The following is a 19,000-nucleotide window of genomic DNA, read 5'->3' on the forward strand; positions in this document are numbered from 1 at the left end:
AAAGAGGTACCACTCTTGTGATAGCATTCCAACAGTTATTTAATAAAAGCAAATGAAAGCCAAAAAAATTATGGACTGATGAGGAAACAGAGTTCTATAACAGAACAATTAAGAATTTCCTTTAATATAACGATATCACATTGTATAGCACCTTTAATAAAGGAAAAGCCATCGTCATTGAGCGCTTTAATCACACTTTGAAAAAGAGTGTATAAAAAATTGACTGAACTTAGTTCTCAACAATGGATATCATTAATTCAGGACATTGTAGATAATTAGAATAATACAGTTCATTAATTATTCAACAAAAGAAAAACCAACAGAAACATTTACAAAATTACAATATAAATGGGAGATTACTCAGAGAAAACTAAAGTTTATAGTTGGTGATATTGTAAGAATATATCAGTGGAAATCACACTTTGAGAAAGGTTATACAGAGGTGGATTTATGTACTTTTTAAAAATAATTGATGTTTTAGACACAGTTCCTTGGACAAATAAATTGTTTGACTTAAAGGGAGAGGAAATCTTTGGATCATTTTACTCACATGAATTACAAAACACAAAGATGATAAATAAGAAAAAAAATTGAATAATTGAAAAAAAAACTCAATTAACAAAAAAGAAAAAAATTAAAAATCACTCCATCCCTTTGTTGTCTCCACCCACACTCTACACACACATCACACCCCATTTATTCCCCCACCCCTCCAGTGCACCCCCATCCTCACCCCACCCCGAAAGACAAAGATGATAAACAAGAAAAAATTGAATAATTGATAAAAAACATTTTTTCAAATAATTGAAAAAAAGTAAACAATTGCAAAAATTAAATAATTTTAAAAAGAATAGAAACTAAATAATAATAAAAAACTTCACCGCAGCCCTTTGTCTCCACCCATACGCCACACCCACCATACCTCATTTATTCCCCAACCCTTCAGTGTTCCCCCACCCTCATCCAACCCCTTCCCCTCCCCCCACCCCCTACACACATACGGGGAGGGAAAGGAGTGCGATGAGGGTGGGGGCGCACTTTTCCCCAATATTATTTATTTTTGATTTTTTTTTTTTTTCCAATTTAGTAAATGGGATTTAAAATCAACCCACATCCTTGCACACACCAGATTAAAACACATTGCACACATGCAAAAGCCTGCGCATACAAAGTCCCTTACCATCACTCCGTTGCAATTGAATGTATTCCCACTAATGAATGGCATCTCACCATTCATATATATTATAAAGATATACTCACTTTAAAAAATATATTTATATAATGCATCTACATTTTGTAAATTCTAACAACATTAGCAACTTCAAATATTGTGGAAGTGTGTGCTGATAGAGTGCTCTCCAGGGGGAGCTAAGTTCACAGGTTTGGAGAGAAGAGAGCTTTGTTGATGTCAGCGAAGAAGGTGAGTTGCCAAATAGTTGACTGCATTTCTTAAACGCTGGAATGTGGGTGAGTGGGTTTCTGGGGAGGATGTTGGGAGTAGGGAGGGAAAGTAAAACGAGTCCGTTGCCTCAGGGCAAGCTCAAAACAAGAGCTCGGGTGTACAGTTTAAGATGCTCGACCCATTTGTATGAAACATTGGCGTAGTAAAGAGAATATGTTTTGCTTAATGACCGGACACACACAAAAGCAAACTCATGTCAGAACAGCTGTACACACAATGACACAAGAGTTTATAATGTCATCCGCTGGCACATCTGCAAAAACTTTGATATCACAGTTCCAGAAAATTTGTGGGAACATGAACCAAAAGTAATCACTGAAAACATGGAAGTACCTACCGCTCATATACGACTTATTGATCCCATCGAGCGTGAACATCGAAAACAAAGCATTGCGACCAGATATCATACTTAGGTACAAAAAAAGAGAATAAGGCATTGCTGATTGAGGTGTTAATACCAGTGATTTTGGACTAAACAATGCAGAAATCAAGAAAATGACCAAAAACACCAAGACCTCAAGAATGAAGTGAGAAGATCCTGGAAGCTGAAGAATATCAAAGTTGTCCCAGTGATAGCTGGACCGACAGGAATGATGACAAAGAACCTCACAGAGATATTAAACATAGGGGCAATACCCCTTTGGCGGTCACCAGGTAGTAGCTGGATAAGATAACCAGGCAACGACTGATAGGCATGGATGACCCTCAAATATATTTTTTTTTAATGTCATGAACAAACCTTGGGACATCACGGGTGATCAAGGATGTGGTCAAGTTTCATCGGAATTGCGTGTGTAGTTTCTGAGAAGAAAGTAAATACGCATTTTGTGGGGAAATCCCCTTTACGTCCCCTGAGAGCCAGATTTTTATGTCATGAACAAATTTTGGTACGTCATGGGTGATGAAGGTTGTCGTGAAGTTTCATCAGAATTGTGTGTATCGTTTGAGAAGAAAGCAAACACCTCTTTGGGGAGGAAACCTACTCAATCCCCCCCCCGCCCCCGTCTCCCGTAAACTCCTTCTGTAGACCCCTTCAGACCCCCTGCTTTTTTTAACGCCATCACGAGTGATGAAGGTTGTGGTCAAATTTCATTGAAATCGTATGTATAGTTTCTGAGAAGAAGTTGCAAGTATTTGTGGACAGACGGACGGACGACGCACCATCCCATAAGCTCCCTGGAACTACTTTACAAGTGAGCTAAAAACCACCCCTGGGAGTATTATTACAAACGAACTACAGTTCGAAGCTGTCCAGGGCTCAGTGACGATCCTGAGGAGAGCCCTCAGCACAAAACATTGAGAACAAAAAACTTCATAACTTGGTCCATGAATTATGACCCCTTACCGAAATGAAGGTAGATCCTTCGAGTCTGCCCTGGGAGGACTCCATTCCACATTCTGAAACCCGCATATGTACATACCAATCAACGACACACACACACACACACACACACACACACACACACACACACACACACACACACACACACACACACACACACACACACACACACACACACACCTGGCAGGTCTGTTTCACCTCCTGATGAGCCCCACCTACATGTGGAGATAGCAGGCAACAACAGCAACTCCCACATATGTGTATACATATACACACACACACACACACACACACACACACACACACACACACACACACACACACACACACACACACACACACACACACACACACACACCTGGCAGGTCTGTTTCACCTCCTGATGAGCCCCACCTACATGTGGAGATAGCAGGCAACAACAGCAACTCCCACATATGTGTATACATACACACACACACACACACACACACACACACACACACACACACACACACACACACACACACACACACACACACACACACACACACGGCCGATATTGGCAATTTTTCAGGAATCGGCAGTTTGGAGTCAGTGTGATTGCCGACTGCAGTACTTACTGTATACTGTTACGAATTTGGAAGCCTTGTGCACACAGACAGACAGCCGTCCCCGTAGCTAAGTTATTTCGATAAGTATGTGTTTCTAGTTAGGGTCCCGTCCCTCGTCTAATGGAAATTGGATGTTCATGCGCTGCAGAGTTATTTTGATAGTTAGGATTTTTTTACAACAACAACGCCAACAACAACGCCTGCTCAAGGAATTGTCCATGCTGTTCGCGCTCACGAAGCGTTTCGTTCTGGCCTGGTGCCAAATGAGAGAATGCGTCATTTTGCGGCCAATGGGCGACGAGCGGATCAGAGCCGGGGCGATCCTTTGCAAGAAGGCGGAGCCGCGACACGCGGTCCGCCCAATGAGAGCAGGCCACGCATGAGCGGGGCGCGCCCGAGAAGGAGGACGTAGGAAAGGAGAACAAATATTTGCGCCCCGTCAGCTCAAGCGCGTGGTCTGGTTCTCTGGTCTGTTCAATGCTGGTCTGGCCTCATCTCGTCGCTGGCGTTGGTCTGGTCCTCGGATCGCATCTCTCGACGCTGGTCTGGTCCCATCTGCTCGACGCTGGTCTGGCCTCATCTCGTCGCCGGCGCTGGTCTGCGTCTGGCTGCCCTGGTCCATCTTTTGGCGACAGGAGCTCCGGGAGGGGGTGGACATCCAGCCGTGCGCTCGCAGCCAGGTAGCCAGCCATCCTGATTCCCAGCCGAACTACCCTCCGTGGCTGGACAGCTGAATAAAGACCATTGAGGTCCATTTATCGTGTGTATGTGTGTGTGTGTGTGTGTGTGTGTGTGTGTGTGTGTGTGTGTGTGTGTGTGTGTGTGTGTGTGTGTGTGTGTGTGTGTGTGTGTGTGTCCTGTGGGCCCGTCCTTAAGTAGCAACTGGTTAAGTGCTTTTGCTGTACATTATTTGCATCCTTTATAGTCGGTTTAACTCTGCCCTTTATATGTTCCTTCCCCACCTATTGTAAATAAATACCCCTATTGTTGAATGTTTCAGCTCATCTTTGTCCTTTCCTTCATTGGTTTAGCACGGTGCGTGTTTGGTGATTAAAAAGGCCGTTGCTGCTGTAGTTGTGCATTTGGACTGACGGGACCTCGGTAACCATCCGCTCGAGTTACGCACGGGTCGAGCACGGTTACGGCTCGTCCCGTTCGATCTCCGTCAAGGGTGTGAATTCTTCGGTAGCTCGCCACGTGGGCCTCTAGGTATTTTTGAAGTTTGGGAAATTACCCTGGACCACGTGGTTGAATTATTGACGATTCACGGTCCTGTAAGTACCTTCGGAGTTATCCGAGGGTAACGATCTGAATTCCGGGTGTTCGGTGGAGTCGACTCTGCTGCTCCAACTAGCGGTCGTGCTCATCGCCGATACCTGGCCGACAACAATACAACCCAGAAACCTTGAGTAGCTTTCACCGAAAAGCAACATCACATTTATATCAACGTTTCAAGGAGATGATCACAAACATTATTCTTTATAAACAGGTACTTGTGATGGGTGGAAAAAAAATTGGCTCAGTAATTTAGAAAACACGTTAATATGGCAAAAGGCTCAGAAATTGGGCGTTATCAAATATATTTTGCTTTGAAACTCAGAAGGAGAAACATATAACCTTTGTAAAGCAAATCCGATAACCAAATGCTTTAGAAACATGCGCGAGGACAAAGGAAAACCTGAAAGAACCTCCATAAGATATGGGATGAAACTTTGCCACCATGGCACCTGTAACAGACATGGCATGTACACACACCTGCGGAGAGTCCGTACAGATCCAATTCTACCCATATGTACTACGTCCGTGTGTGCTGGATACGTACCTCTACCTTGTAGTGAATGTCAACTGCACATCCCGATCAGGACACAAACTGTACTGTACAGCTTGGCAAGTGGCTTGAGTACCCAAGCAAGCCCTCCAACAGAATGCCTGGCTTGGCAAGCGATTTCCAATTGCCGTCGATACAACTATGCACCCGGAAATGCCCGTGTAATGTCCAAATTGGAAAAATCAACACTTTTTTGGGGAGTCTGAACTGCTGATACTTTCAAATCTGGAGCGTACATTCTGGTGAGTTTAAGAGATTCTCTCAATTATTTGTATGCACAAATTAAATAAAGCCACAAATGGCATCTCCAGGCGTTAACAAGCATTGCAATATACCAAGTGATTCGTAGCCATGATGAACAGGCATTCGATAATATGAGAGGAAAGTGGAAAAAAAAAACTTTATCATTAATAAATCGTTGCAGCCTGTTCCAAGTCTGTTGATACTGATGTTGTGGTGTTGTCTATGATGGTGGTGCACACGCTTCGAGCTGATGATGAACTGTGGTTGGCACTTGGAAAAGAGAGAAGTTTCCATTATTTGGCCGCGTATGAAATATCCGCCTGCATTGGATCTGAGAAATCCAATGTCTTCCAATGTTCCATGCACTTAAAGGGTGTAATATGCTTTCAACATTTGCTGGGCATGGTGAGAAAACAGACTGGTCTACCTGGAATGCTCAGCCAGAGCTTATTGATGCACTTCTAAGATTGGCATGTGCCCCATGTAACATCTCAAAATATAGTGTATGTATACCATTGAGAGGTTCATCATACTGCTCTACAACCAAACAAGCACCTGCATTGATGCGAACAAGGCCAGGAAGAAGCTGTTTGCAAAGAGGAAGCCGAGGCAAAGAATTCTACCAATATGCTCCCGAGCAGCATGTGAAGAGCACAGGCTTCCAGGGTGGTCATGTCTGGGGTCAGACACTGTTTATGAGGCCTGCACTTCCTTCTCTGACAAGCTGGGGCTGGATTTGGATGGATGTTGAAGGATGAGTCACACTGGATGACACTCCCTGAAGCTTCTCAGACTTGCTATGAGCTTGTCTCTTGTGTCTACAAGAAAGGATGCCAGAACCGCTCCAAGAGCAAAATGGCTCACCATCAATGCACAGCTCTGTGCTCTTGTGAGGGAGAATTATCCAGTTATTAATTTGATGACCTTAAACATTCTTGTTCAGCATCAATGTTTGTGAAATAAAGTACTAATATCACTTTTTGAACTGCCATTTCTACTTACATCTTATATGAGCCTCTGGGCTGATGGGATGGCCCAGAGTTACACACACTCGCCTCTATGCTGTCTAGCCTGGGTTATCGTGACTCAGCTATAAACTGTCATCCCGTTGTTTCACAGGCAGGGAGATTCATCAATGTGTGTGCGTCATCCTTCGGATGGACGTTAATCAGGAATCCCATCTGCCAGCATTCGTTGGTGGAAGTTAAAGATACCACGGTATGTTTCACAAGGAGTAGGCGAGCCATCGCCGGCACCATGAACAAATTCCAAATCTCTGCCCTAACCAGCAGAGGGAATTGCATCAGCAGCACAGCCATACCCTCAGCCAATGATGCTGCCCTGCAGCCTTGTGCTCCATACGAAGGACGACGATATGAGCCTCTTTGTATTTATATCAGGCCAAAATCGACATATTCTTTCAAATGACAGCACATTCACACTTGTATTGTCAAAAATAGATAACGATAAAATTGTTTATAGATTTACCTTTGTTTTCAATTACTTTATGAACTGCGCTCATGTCATCTGGTTTCAAATATGAGTCAGCGTGTATTATAGCAAGCTCAAATGGACACCATTTCAATCAGCTGTGCATGCGCACTCATGTGCAACAACAAATGTTCCAACATCTGAAAATGAAAATTATATATTAATCTTCTCATGGTACAAGTTTGATGCTTTCATCACAAAAATGCTCTGTTATGCTGAAGGACTATAACTAATGTCTTTGTCTTGCATGTGGTTTATATACAGATCCAATATGAGTCTGAACAACAATGTCAAAAAAAATTAAAAAGTGTATAAAAAGAAAGGGTAAAAAGACATTTCGAGTGTTAAACCTTTGTTGGGGCAAAATATGTTTGTTTTTCCTCCAACGAAGGATGAACACTCAAAACGTCTGTCACAGTTTTTCCCCATGGCAGTAAACATGCTCTTTTAAACTTTTAGTTGATAATATCCATTGTTATTCCAGGTTCAACTCCTTTCTTGGTATTTATTTTCTTCTGGCTGTTTATCCACCCGGATGGGGGGTAGAGAATATGAATTTGGAGTTGAGAACAATATTTGCTGAAGCTCGATAAATGACTAAATTGATAAAGCCGTAATTTCGGGACCTAAAGTGGTTTGCCACGTGTATATGACCAGACCGTATTAACAGCAATAACTACATTCTACTACGTACTGAATAGATATACTCACATTGTAGTATGTACTTAATAGGAGTACAATTAGTGAACCTTTTAGTGTTTACATTTGTTTGCTCGCCACCACTATCAATGACAAGAAGTTGTTGTCACGTTTGAAAACGAAATGGATCAAGGCCTTAAAAACAAATCAGTGGAACTGGAAATTGCTGGGTACAGACATGGACAGTGTTCTTTATGGTGGCGCATGTCCATAAGCTCGACGTTGGTGGAGTTATTGTTTTGCGAGACAGAATTAAAGTATGTAAACTGTGGAAAACCGTGTCAAGTCGCTTCAAAGTCACCAAAACAAGAATTATAGACAGACAAACAGAAAGATCAACACAACCAATTACAATCTTAGACACCTGATATGTTTATTTAATCTTATCTATTCAACAATAAAAAATATTACATGCAAGCAAATATTCCGTTTAAATGAGGCCTATGTCTTTCTCTTCTTCTTCAGTCGGCTCTTAGGCTAATCTCAGATGACTGATCCTCAGCTTCCAGTCTTCTCAATCAAGCATTGCTGTGTGCAGTTCATCTGTCCCATATGCTTGTTCAATGTGTTTATGTAGTTGAGAGCTCGTCTGCTCCGTTTAGGTGTCCAGAGTATGACATTGGAAACAGGTTCATTTTTGCGGCGGTAGCAGTGCCCAGCAATCCTGAGATGTCTTCTAATTTTAACCAATAGCCCTGGAAGAGAACCAAAGAGGCCTTTATTTGTTCTATGTTCAGACCAATGGACGTTCAAGGCTGAACAAAAAAGTTGAGTTTAGCATCCATAAAGTCCGGTCTCCTGGGTCACAGTGAGGATCGTCTACGCTTCACTTCCATAAAGCAGGATGGATTCACAACTGTTGCCATGAACAGTCGCTTCTTGATATGCCAAAAGAGTGTCGACCTGTATGTTCTTCAAAATTTGTTGCAAGCTCTCCATGCGGCAGTTGTCCTTTGTTTGATGTCCAGAGCAGTTATGTTAACCCAGAAACAAAGATACTTGAAGTCATTGACTGTCATGTATTCATGTATGAGATCAACCAGAAGTGTGGTCATCGCGAGGCAGGAACATAGCGGCACGAGGAGGCTGGGCTCATGGATGGTTCTAAGGTTTCTGTGTGTGGAGCACAATAAAAGATTGATGGTGCATTCAAACTGCTTTCCCTGCTTGATACATTACATGGCGACAAGGGTGGGTCATATTGCCTCTGCATGCTTGTCTCGAAAACGGAGGACAAGGACAGAGGAATGCAAAACCCACCTCCTTGACTCAGAGCATAACCAGGAAGACACGGCTGATGGAGACAGCCCAAACAGCCACACTTCTTCAGTTCAGTCGTATGACTGTCGCCCAAACAGTTCAGTCGTATGAGCTTTTCCACACAAAGTCATGGAAATTGAGGTAGACACAGGTGCTGCTGTCTCACTCATGAGTGAAGCAGCTTTCTGTAATTTGTGGGGGAATTCTGAACAACCCAGCCTCCGTTGGTCCCCTCAATCTCAAGTTTAATTCCATCCTCTGTAATACAGTAAAAGGGAGGAACCTCCCCCACCAAAACCTTCACCCATTCTTCCCATAGATATGCTCATTATTTTCCAACCGAAGGACTCTCATGACCAATAGTGTTCTGGATTTATTTGATGGCCAGCTGTGTCACCGTGCAATTTGGACAATAAATTATTCCTTGGAAATGTAAGTTGCGTGATCATTATATTGGATGGTTAGGCCGAAGTCACATTTTCCACGGCGGCCGTGGGGTCTCCAAAATCTACGGCCACTAGCAATTATACGGCGGCCGCAGTATTTCCACGGTCACACAATGCAGCAGTCACATATGTTTTTATTTTTCGGGGAGCCGCACGGCGTATTTAGAAATTGTGGAGACCGAAAACGTGGGGTTGCCGTACGGTCTTTGATTTGATGTCGCACGGTGACCTTAAGGGGACCCTGCGGCGGCCATAGAATTTTCAAGGTAGACGCAAGGTAACCTCAAGGTGCCCGCAAGGCGACCGCAGGGGGGCCCTAAGGCGAACGTGCGGCCAGACGGACAGTAACGAGTGGGTTAATTATTATTTTTTTTTACCAGTTTTTTTTTTCGGCTTGTCGAATTGCGAATGTAGAAATGAAAAAAGTTACAACTCCGTGTTATAATTCCACGGCGACCCCTATGGCCTGTAAAAGATAGCCAAACGGCGTAGGGCCACCCTGAGGCCACTGCAGAAACTCTGCGGCCGCCGCACGTTTCTGTCAATTCAGAGGGTGTACGGCCGCCGTATCCTCGCCGTAGAGCAAATGTGACTTAGGCCTTAGTGACTGTTGAACTAGATTTCATTGTTTTTTTTTGATATCCAATTCATGGTTTAGTCTAACAATGACATCACACTCGGGTTTATTGAATGATTTGTTTGTTGGGACACAGATAGAGTGGTGTAAAGCTGGACTCGGGTGTTTCATCATAACATTGCAATGTTCAGCATTTCAATGTAATCGTCTGTAATTAGAACCCAAGTTATATTTTTACATTCTCATTCTCCTCTTTTGGAGAGAAAACATGCTCTTTTAATGAAGACATAGTCTGGTGTCAGTTTAACGGTTTCGGTGGCTGGCTTAAGATCTTAGAGTCTTGACTTTGAGCCCCTGTCAATACGTTAAATAACAAGTGGGTTGACTCAGCCTGTCATCTTTCCGTGGTCAGCAAAATGAATATATCGGCTTACTGGAAACAAGGGGCATTGCATCAGCAACACAACCGCTCTCCCAGCAACGATGCAACCAGCAGCCATAGGCTGCATATAAAATTAATGATGAAAGCAGACATCATATAATGGGGATGGTGAAAGGAGTTTTTTGTGTGTGCAGTTTCTGGTACTTTATGACCACTCTGGCATTCTTGGTTTACCCTCACGATTATGGTCTCTTATCAGCTTAGTTGATAATGTTGTTCTTCACCACCCAAATCCCACCTTTTTGATTGTATGGATAGCTTTGAAGAAGTTCGACATTATTACCTCCACCACCGAAGGTGAACAGAGGTTATGTTTTCACTTCTGTTTGTTTGTGTGTCTGCGAGCTGGATATCCAAAAAAGTTACGTACGAATTCAGACAAAATTTGGTGGACAGGTTGAGTGTGTGACAAAGACGAGTTGATTTGATTTTGGTGAAGATCTGGATACTATAATTTTTTTAATGCGAGTCTTCACCATTAATTAAGTGATGGATGCCAAGAATGATAAATAGCATGATATCTCAAAAAGTTATGGACGGAGTTGGACAAAACTTGGACAGGTTGAGTGTGTGACAAGGAAGAATCGATATGATTTTGGTGACGATCCCGATCCGAGAATTTCTAAAATAAATTTAAGTGCGTCTTCACCAGTGAGAGATTGGGCCAAAAACGACATATAGCACGACATTTCAAAAAGTTGTGGACGGATGATAAAACTTTGTGGAACAGTTGGGGAGGTGACAAGAACAAGCCAATTAGATTTTGGTTCAGGTCGGGATCCAGATCCGGCCCTCAGTGTGACACAAAATGTAAACTGTTCAGCCTGGCGCAGGTATGCGCTCTACAGAGTGCAGTTGTCGTGAAACATGATTTTAATCATGTTTTCCTCAAAACTATACATGTTAAAATCAAAACTGTACACACGTTTTTCCAGTTCCTTTAAAAAATAAATATAAAACATTTCAGAGAGAACGCATTCAGAATAAAGGAATGTTCAAGCAAATAAACTGGTTGGTAAAGACAAGTACAATAATTCCTCCATTATGGCTCATTTCACATGATTCTCGTGTTGCGTCAAATGGATTTCTGGAAGTCAATGAGCTTGTACTTTATGATTGCCTGACATCCCAAAACTCAAACTCATTCATTAGATGATGGTTTGATGTGATGAAAGTCACATCTGCTACATCCAATAATCTAATATTGGGTTCTCTTCCATTGTGAGATGATTTTCAATGGTCTGGCAGATTAATGGATGAGGGTGGTGCTGCTTCTATTGTTCTTCTTGATGATGAAGTCAATAAGGTTCATTTTGGGCATTGGATAAAATCAACAGGATGCTGATTGAGTTATGCGAACCACAATAGGAACCAAGAAGCTGTTTTGGGTGTAACACCGAGACGTCTGGGTCGGGCCTGGGGAGTCACGGATTCACTGGATCATGGGATGTGGCGCTGCCGGTACCTGTGCGGGAGGACGAAAGTCTGAGTCTTCAGGTCCTTGGTGATTCCAGTCTTGCTCTATGGATGTGAGACTTGGACTCTGACCAGGGATCTGAGACGGAGACTTAATTCCTTTTGTACCAGGTCTCTTCGGAGAAGCCTTGGCTATCGCTGGTCGGATTTTGTGTCCAACGAGCGGTTGCTGAGAGCCACTCAAATGAGATTTGTTACCTGCATAGTCCGTGAGCATCAGTTGTGGCTGTATGGACATGTCGCTCGTTTTCCTGACGATGATCCTGCTCACCAGATTCTCTCAACGAGGGAGTTTCGTAAGTGGAGGAGGCCAATGGGCCGACTACGTGCTTCGAGGTTGCAGCAGATTGATCGGCATCTCAGGACATGGGGATGGGCCAGGCATCTGCCTGATGGATGGCCAGACGGAGGCCCCTGGAGTACTGGCGGAAAGTGGATGCAGCGACACGTGCTGCTCTGAGGCATGCTCCCAAACCTGACCTGACCTGATCTTCTCCTTGCTTCCCATGGTGGTTAGCATAACTCGATATACGTTCTCTTGGTTCCATCCAGTGTTTAACTTGTTCACCGATGCAGATCAACATTTGCCTTCGAGAACAATTCTAGTTATTTAAGCTAATTTTGGGCATGGCTTGTGGAGTTGAAATAAACCTGAAGGAGGTGCCAAAGACAACACCTTGCCAAGACTCCATTAACCCTTCCTTCTGGGATATGGTGCTCTGTAAACGAGCAATGAGACTGTTTTCTGACTATTTAATCCATCAATGATGTTCACAGTTATTCAAATGAGCCATTCGTGCAGGCACTTATTTGAATTGGAAATTGGCACCTTACGACGTTTGGTTAATTAGCATCTTGGTGACCTGAAGTTTTGGGAATACTGTGGCTCAATTTTAATGTACATAAATGGAATTATTTGACCGACAATAATTTTTTCATGAACCACAAGGATGTGGGTAATGCATTGGGACATTAGAAAGGACATTGACTTTAATAAGGAACTTGTCTCACAGTAAGACCTTAACTGGTGGAAAGCATTTCCTGGGAATTTCCTGGTCCTCTAACTCACTCAAAATTAGAAATTGGTGGCCTGATAACTATTTCCTGGGAGAATTTTATCCAAGCGATCATCTAAAAAGCTGTAAATAATGCTAGCATGGGCTGTCAGGATGCCCTAGCCGAATGGCACACTCCCCTCAACGCTATGTAGCCTGGGTTTGAATCTTTGTCCAGCTGTAAACTGTCATCCAAATGTTTCACAGCCAAGATGAGTCATCAATGTGTGCCGCCCCTCGGTGGGCGTTAAATGGGTATCCTGTCTACCAACATTAGTTGATGGATGTTAAAGACCTTCATAAAAAGTAAACGAGCTATCGCCGGCACCATGAGCAAATTCCAAATTCTTTCCATCCAACTACTGCTGAGAAGGCAATAGCAAACCACCCAGTACAACCTTTGCTCAGGAACCTGCTTCGGTGGCACTGAAGAGTATGGTACATGAGAGAGGCAGAGACAACTCGAACTCTAAATAATGCCACCAAGCAATGAAGAACAATTATTAAATTGTCATTTAAAATTAATGCTATTCCACACATCAAATGGAGGTAATTTATTTGTAATCAAGTGCAAGGTCGTCCACTTTTAAAATGATAGGAATCGTATCAACATTTTATATCCACTGGTATATTAAACTCAAGCTGGAAAGGTAAAACTAGCCTTACGAAACGAATGGTTTGGATCATGTTAGGTTTCGAGGCTTGCAGCTTACAGTCGAGCTTTGGGGATCCGCAACCGAAGATTCTGAAGTTTGAAGGCAGCTGCCATCTTACCCTCAATCTTTAGCTTTCCTTTAATGAATGCCTGTAGCATACGGAGGCATGACAAAAAAAAAGAAACAAAATGACAATGATGCATGTCAAAATCACATGCAAGTGAAGTCATCATTATTTTAAGGCTGTTTCCATGCTTGCATGTGAAAGTCGTGGTTCACCTAATGGCTGCTTTCCAGGCTGCACAATCCCTTGCTCGCCCTCTTGTTCGGCCTTTAACTCGAAGATCATCTCTCAGCAACACATCCCATGTTTTCCTCGAACGGCCTCTTACTCTCCTTCCATTCACATTCATATTTGTACACCTCTTCACACAGCTGCCTGCCCCCATCCTTTCCATATGTCTCAACCACCTCAACCAACCCCTGCGCATAACCTCACTTATGCATTCTATACCTAACCTATCTCTTAATTCCACATTTGGTTTCTTATCCTTCAGTGTCACATTACACATCCACCTCACCATTCTCGTTTCATTTCATTCACACCTCCGTTCATCCTCATTTTTGATCACCTATGTTTCACTGCCATACAACATCATGCTTCTAATGCAAGCTGCATAAAGTTTTCCCTTTTAAGTAAAATAGAGAAAAACATTCAAATTTTATTCTGTTTAAGCATAATTATCATTGCATTCCTCGTTCTCCTGCCAAAAGAACCCACTTTGCAACGGTGTCCATCCGATCTCACTGTTCCTTTTACATCTTCCCCTTCAATGCATTCAAAACATCAATGAGAACAAGTCACTAAAAAAAAATAAAAAAAAATAACAATATCTTCACCAGATATTATTTGCTACCTATACCACCTGTTGGCCATTTTTATAATAGCATCATTGCAGGTTGCAATTTATTTTAATGACAATTTTGTTTGCTATGGGATTGAAAAGAAGATTATGCAAGATTATTGCATTAAGGTGAGATGGATTGTTTCGATTGTGTAACAAATGCTTAAGCTTACCACTTGTGGATTCATTTTTCCCATCAATATCTCTGGCAGGTCTGAGTCCGCCACAATAATCGTGCAATCAGCAGAACTCCCATGCAGGGCTGACAGGGACAGGGTAGAAAGGAAATGATCTTGCTGCACAGAAACCAAGTGTTCAACAAATGAGTACAAAACATGAGGTAAACTAGAACGGGCACTCAGTAGAGCGCATACCTTCGCCAACGCTACATTCCCCCCCCCCCAGAAACCGTTGATTGTGAGGGTATTTAATCCCATACCACATCTGCCATCTCATGTGTTATGATGGCTTAAAAACATTACATTTCCTGTGTCATATCGTATATCACAAGATTGGGCATTGAATTCACAACATTTTGGCATTGGTTGCATGCAAATTGAACAAAAATCGACCGCACTATGGCAAAATGACGATTTTGACCTTTTCATGACCTCGACCTTGACCTTTGTACTCTTAATTTTGTAATTGGTATTAGAGTGTGGGGAACAGAACAGTCAACATTTTGGTGTTGGTTTCATGCAAATCGGATAAGAATTGACCGTGTTATGACGAAAACCGCACATTTTGCAATGTCGTGACCCCCCTGACCTTTGACTCCCAACCGCTAATAAGGGTTATTATGTCATTGTGTCATGTCACATATCACAAGATGGGGCATTGAATTCTGAACATTTTGGCATTAGTTGCATGCAAATTGGATACAAATTGACCGCGCTATAGTAAAAAGACGATTTTGACCTTTTCATGACCTTGACGTTGACCTTTGACCCGATCGCTCCCAAAATCTAATCAAATAGTCCTCGGATAATAACCAATCATCCCACCAAATTTGCTGCGATTCAGTTCAATACTTTTGGAGTTATGCGAATAACAAACAAACAAACAAACACACATATTCACAAATAAATAAATAAATACACAGCGATCAAAACATAACCTTCGCAACAAAGTTTGCCAAGGTAATAAATGAGAGGACGAGTTAGTGTTATTTAATTGTATACAGAGCCGAGGCTCGTGAACACAGAAGAGACCAGGATGCAACAGAACAGACCAGGATGTGACACAACAAAAAGAGCAGTAGGAACAGGGGGCATGGGAAAACACCAACTGCAGGTTTGAGGGATAAAATAGAGGGAGATTTGGAAGGATAAGGGACATGGGGAATGAGACTTGGAAGGATAAGGGAAGAATGAGAGTAAGGGGAGGACACAGGGGGTGAACAAGATGGTTAGAGCGACAAAAACGCAATCACAGAAGGGGAAAGAAAAACTGGAAACCTGGAAAGATGTAGGGTTAATGAGGGTAGAAAATATCACGGTTGTGGATGAAGGATGATCTAAGATGGTAGTGAGCAGCCGTCTTAAAGTCCTCGAGGGAAAAATGATATTGAAGAGACTGAGTAAGTTGGTTCTACATGTGGGGGGAAAAAAACGAGGTACGAATGAGTGAAGGTGAGCAGTGTGTCTGAATTTTGGGAGTTTCACCAGACGGGGGTTACTGGCAGACTACATTCACCCTGAATAAAACTGGGGAACGAGGGGGTGGGGGAACCAGAAAGGAGGTGGTGAAAGACACCCCACCCACTTGTCTATGATGTGAACGTGATAGGTCTAGAAACTGAGCTTAATCGTGTGATTTACCAATGATTTTGAAGTCCTTGGTTTCCACGGCGTCAAGCTGAGCAATGTGTGAAGGCAGGGGCGCTTGCCCAGAAGAAGGAGCAGTCTTCCATGAAGCTTTAGATGAAGGCCTTGTAAAGTCGATAAAAATTCAGATGTGCCAAGGAAAGACTGCACGACATAGGATGCCCATTGAGGCCAATTTATCTATGGCTTTGGGGCCAACTTAAATATGTGGCTTACCAAAGAAAGATCATGACTGATGGTGAGGCCCAAAAGTTTGAGTGACTGAATTTCTTCAAGAGGATTGTGAAAGAAGTAGATGGGAGGGTTCACCAGATGGTCTTTCCAGAGAGATGGAGTGGGTGTGTCAGATTTTTCAGGATTGAAAGATATATTCCAAATGTAGGACCTGATTCTATCGATATGTGCAGAGAGGGGAAAAGACTACTGCCTGCGCCTATATAAAGGATGAGGAATGTTACGACAGCGGGTGGAGTAATCAGGAAAGAGACAAAGGTGATTTTCCTGAGAGTCATAAAATCGTTGATGAAGATTAGGAATAGGACTGGGCCCAGAACACTGCCTTGGGGCACTCCAGCCTTGATAGGGAGAGGAGAGGAGATGAGAGGATCCCAGTGAGAGCCACACATTTTGGCTATGACAGTAGAGGAGGTCAGTAAGTTTTTGTCAGTAAAGTAATCCTGTTTATGGACATTAAAATTGTTTTTGCACCACGTTTACGTGACACAGTGATGTTGGCTGACTTCACAGTAGAAGGAAGAAAATGATAGGGTGAGCAGAAAGAGGATGTGCAAGAGCAGCAGAGTGGGTTTTTAAGACGCATGTACTTCTCTTAAAAAATAAACGTATACTTCTCTTTACGAGATGTACATTTGCAGAATCAGTCAAGGATTGCCAGAAACTTCTCTATCTTCTCAGGTGAAAACACCAAAGTCCAGGAGCGGTTGGGTGTGACTGGATATGGTGTGTACAGTCAGTGAGGGGTTGGGGCCAAACTCTGTGGAAGCAAACACAGAATTGAGGCATTTGGCCTTTTCATGAGCAGAGTTGGTTCTGGTATCATTTGATGGAAGGGATGGAGGGGAAGCATACTTCAGCAAGATGGAAGGAGCCCGGTGAGGGGTAATCTGCGAGTGGGCAGGGTGAGGAAGATGCTGGGAAGGGGTGGGGTGAGGGGAAAACTGGGGGCAGGGCATGGGGATTCAGAGAGGGGGGGACCTGGGGTGGAGGAACGCTGAGTTTGGGGACACGGAATAGGTGGAGGCAGGAGGATGCGGACGTGAAGACCAGGGAGAGGGTACTGGCATGGAGGGGTTTCACATGGTTAATGGATGTGCAGGGGAGTTGATGGTCATGTGTAAGCAACCTTTGCAGAAAGGACTTCTCATGATCCCCAATTCAGATACATGAAGATAGGTATCATGAGAGGGGTGAAATAAGGAGAAAAGCCATGCTCTAAGTATGGAGGGATGGTCGATGGACCGAGCGTTTCCGATCGATAGGATTGAGAAAGAAACTGTGTGAAGAAGAGGTACAGCTCAAGATGAAAAAGAAGAAGAACATGTAAGATGTTTGTGATTTTTTTTTTTTTTTTTGGAGTTAAATGAGGTTTTTTGGTATTAGAAAGTTGAGGAGCATGACAGGATAATACTTTGCGTAAAAATATGCTGAATGAGGCACATGGCAGATTAGAGACAGAATGGGCACGTTCACTAGCTGAGGCCTTGGGGTGTAGGCCCAACACTCGCAAGGATACGGAATTTGATAATACACACCAACAAGGTACGATTAAGACAAGGAAATTGGAAGAAAGCACAATTAGCAACACGGGGATGAAACAACAACAGAATGACAAGACGGATCCAATCCGGAAAACTCAGCTTTGAAGACCTTCAAGGAGGCACGTACAAAGCAATGTCCAACAGGAAATCAAATGCACATTTGCTTACGTTTATCATTTGAGACAAGGTCCACCGAGCCACTGCCGTTCTTCAAATCAACCACCCAGTGGCTTTCTTCCCCCCCTGGACCGTTAGTTACATGGAAAGCAAACACAGCTCCAACCTTTCCAACAAGCTGTTTTCCCCTCCTGCACACAATAACAGATAATTAAATGAACAGACCACTTTCTCCCATCTCAAAATATGGAGAGCAACACTTGAGGTTTTAACAGATATGTACAGCCAGGTAGGTGACCACATCACCATGGCAGGATGGGGTGTGCATTCAATGGAAACTTAAGGTATTTTCAGGTCATGGAATAATATATGTAAATGTCAGTAGCACAACTTGTGAAAAATTCCTCCCTGGTGCTTTGCTGTCGAGGCGTTGAAATTATGAATACGCTATATTTTGGAGGAGACATTAAGACAGCTGTTCCATTTGCAAGCATTGCCTTGTGGCCTTTAAAGGTCCAATGTTACATTTCGAAAATGGAAGGCCACTGTGTGGTGGTTCCCCAGTCAAATTTGAAGATTACTGCCCTTATCTATTTGGGGAGGGGGGGGGGTAGGCACTGCCTAAGGAGCATAGTCAAGCTTCAGTGACGATACAATCATTTGCTTGGTGCTGCACAACGAAAATCACCCATGGACAAGAGATCTGTGTCACTAAAGCATTTCCAAGACAACCTTTGTACTAAATGAAGGCCAAAAGAAAGGAGGGGAATCTGTTTCAGCACATTATTTTCCATAAACAACATCATT

The 19,000-nt window shown here is 43.1% G+C and overlaps 1 long non-coding RNA gene across 14 annotated transcripts in view; it reads right to left on the reverse strand.

Annotated features, from left to right (window-relative positions):
- Positions 1–745: 745 nt before the first annotated feature.
- The window catches only part of LOC147018567 (uncharacterized), a 54,877-nt gene continuing 36,622 nt past the window's right edge, over positions 746–19,000 (reverse strand). For 10 of the 14 annotated variants that reach the window (XR_015062455.1, XR_015062447.1, XR_015062449.1 and 7 more), the window contains 3 exons: positions 18,245–18,384; positions 14,646–14,734; positions 13,451–13,716 (listed from right to left, as the gene is read on the reverse strand). This is a non-coding gene — a long non-coding RNA (uncharacterized LOC147018567). Of the gene's footprint in view, positions 1,480–4,676; positions 4,771–6,953; positions 7,097–13,450; positions 13,717–14,645; positions 14,735–18,244; positions 18,385–19,000 lie in introns of those variants that run through there. The other 4 variants (XR_015062446.1, XR_015062452.1, XR_015062450.1 and 1 more) reach the window with 4 other exon arrangements.

Source organism: Eptatretus burgeri, chromosome 10 (assembly GCF_056783735.1).
Source record: "Eptatretus burgeri isolate ZD-2024b chromosome 10, Ebu_testis_v1, whole genome shotgun sequence".
Classification (NCBI taxonomy): Eukaryota; Metazoa; Chordata; class Myxini; order Myxiniformes; family Myxinidae; genus Eptatretus; species Eptatretus burgeri.